This window comes from Rhinolophus sinicus, chromosome 18 (assembly GCF_057876585.1).
Source record: "Rhinolophus sinicus isolate RSI-liver-muscle chromosome 18, RSI-T2T, whole genome shotgun sequence".
NCBI lineage: Eukaryota > Metazoa > Chordata > Mammalia > Chiroptera > Rhinolophidae > Rhinolophus > Rhinolophus sinicus.
Window position 1 is genome coordinate 100863131 of NC_142518.1, and position 2649 is coordinate 100865779.

The 2649-nt window shown below is 37.1% G+C and overlaps 1 non-coding gene across 1 annotated transcript; it reads left to right on the forward strand.

Moving 5' to 3' along the window:
• Positions 1-303: 303 nt before the first annotated feature.
• Positions 304-409, forward strand: LOC141569833 (U6 spliceosomal RNA). Its single transcript, XR_012493612.2, has one exon. It is a non-coding gene; the product is annotated as a U6 spliceosomal RNA (small nuclear RNA).
• The last annotated feature ends 2240 nt before the right edge of the window (positions 410-2649 follow it).

Sequence of the window (2649 nt, forward strand, 5' to 3'; positions counted from 1 at the left end):
CACAACTAAGACTGAAAGGACAACAACTTGAAGCTGAACAGCACCCTCCACAACTAAGATTGAAAGGACAACAACTTGACTTGGAAAAAAAGTCCTGGAAGTACACACTGTTCCCCAATAAAGTCCTGTTACCCTTAAAAAAACAAAACACACTATCGGGAAAATGAAAAGACAACTCACAGAATGGGAGAAAATGTTTGCAAATTATATATCTGACAAGAGACTAGTGCCCGGAATATATAAAGAAGTCTTACAACGCTAAGATAAAAGACAAATAGAGTAACTTTAAAAACGGGAAAAGGAGTGCTCGCTTTGGCAGCACATATACTAAAATTGGAATGATACAGAGATGATTAGCGTGGCCCTGTGCAAGGATGACACGCAAATTCGTGAAGCGTTCCATATTTTTTAGATGCCTGACCACTGCGCTGTACACCTGAAGCTGATGTAAAATAATATTGAATGTGAACTAAAATATATATATATATAGTACATATATATGTATATATATATATTTTATACATAGTCACAGGATGTAAAGTACAGCATAGGGAATATAGTCAATGGAATAGTAACAACTATATACAATGTCAGAAGGGTAGTAGACTTGGGGGGGGGTTATCACTTTGTGAGGGGTGTAAATGTCTAATCATGTTGTTTTGTACACCTGAATCTAATATAAAATTTTTTAATTTAATTTAAAAAATGGGAAAAGGATTTGAATAGACATGTCTCCAAGGAAAATGTACAAATGGTCAAGAAATACATGGAAAAATGTCCAACATCATTAGCCATCAGATAAATGCCAGTCAAAACCACAATGCAACACCACTTCACACCCACTAGAATGGTTATAAAAAAAAACAGACAATAACAAGTGTTGGCAAGAATGTAAAGAAAATGGAACCCTCATTCATTGTTGATGGGAGTGTAAAATATTGCAGTCAATGTGGAAAACAGTCTGACAGCTCCTCAAAAAATTAAATATAGAGTTACCACATAACCCCAGCAATTCCACCCCCAGGTATCCACCCCAGAGGAATAAAATGTGTCTACACAGAGACTTGTACATAAATGTTCATAGAAGCATTATATGTAATAGCCAAAATGTTAAAACAAATGTCCACCAACAGATGAATGGCTAAACAAAATGTGTTATAGCCATACAATGGAATATTATTTGGCTTTAAAAAGGAATGAAATTCTGATACATGCTACAGCATGGATGAAACTTGAAAACAATATACTAAAGGGAAAGGTGTCAGTCACAAAAAATCATACATTGTATGATCTCATTTATATGAAATGTCCAAAATAGGCAATACAGAGATAGAAAGTAGAATAGTGGGAATGGGGAGGGTGGAGGGATTGGGGGTAACACCTAAGTGGATTACAGCCTTTTTTCAAGGTAATGAAATGTTCTAAAATTGATTATGCTGATGGATGCTGAACTCTGTGAATATCTTAAAAGCTACTGAATTGTACAGTTTAAATGGTAAAATGCATGGTGTTTTCATGTTATCTCAATTAAGCTGTTAAAAATATCCTTAGCATGTAAAGAGTATTTATAAACTAAGAAGAAAATGCAATGAAAATGGTGAAAAGATAGGAACAGATACTCTCAGGAGAAAAACATTTTTTAATCTAATATATACATATGCATATATATTTATATGAGTATATAAATGCTTACCTTCAATAATTATAAAAATAAACCAGCCAGAGGGTAAGGGGGGTGGGGGGTGGGGGATGGGAGATGAGGGTAAGGGGGATCGAATATATGGTGATAGAAGAAGAACTGACTCTGGGTGATGAACACACAACGGGATTTATAGATGATGCAATACAGAAATGTACACCTGAAATCTATGTAATTTTACTAACGATTGTCACCCCAATAAATTTAATAAAATAAAATTTAAATAAATAAATAAATAAATAAATAAATAAACCAAAGAATCCCAGGATATAATTTTTTACTCATTAAATTTTTTTTAAAAAAGATTTTATTGGGGAAGGAGAACAGGACTTTATTGGGGAACAGTGTGTACTTCCAGGACTTTTTTCCAAGTCTAGTTGTTGTCCTTTCAGTCTTAGTTGTGGAGGGCGCAGCTCAGCTTCAGGTCCAGTTGCCGTTGCTAGTTGCAGGGGGTGCAACCCACCATCCCTTGTGGGAGTCGAACTGGCAACCTTGTGGTTGAGAGGATGCACTCCAACCAGCTGAGCCATTCGGGAGGCAGCTCAGCTCAAGGTGCCGTGTTCAATCTTAGTTGCAGGGGGCGCTGCCCACCATCCCTTGCGGGACTCGAGGAGTTGAACTGGCAACCTTGTGGTTGAGAGCCCACTGGCCCATGTGGGAATCTAACCGGCAGTCGTTGGTTTTAGGAGCATGGAGCTCTAACCGTCTCAGCCACAGGGCTGGCCCGCAAAGAAGTTTTAAATACTCAACATTGGTTCATGCGGTGAGCGAAGCATATTTACGTATTGCAGGAATGTAAGATGGTGAAAACTTTCTCGAAAGCAATTTCGCAATCAGTATTGAGAACCTTAAAATGTACATATCCTTTGACTCAGCACAACTCCTTCAAGAAACTTCCCCTACAGAAATAATCACAGATTTTGGCAAAGATTTATACACAAGGATGTTCT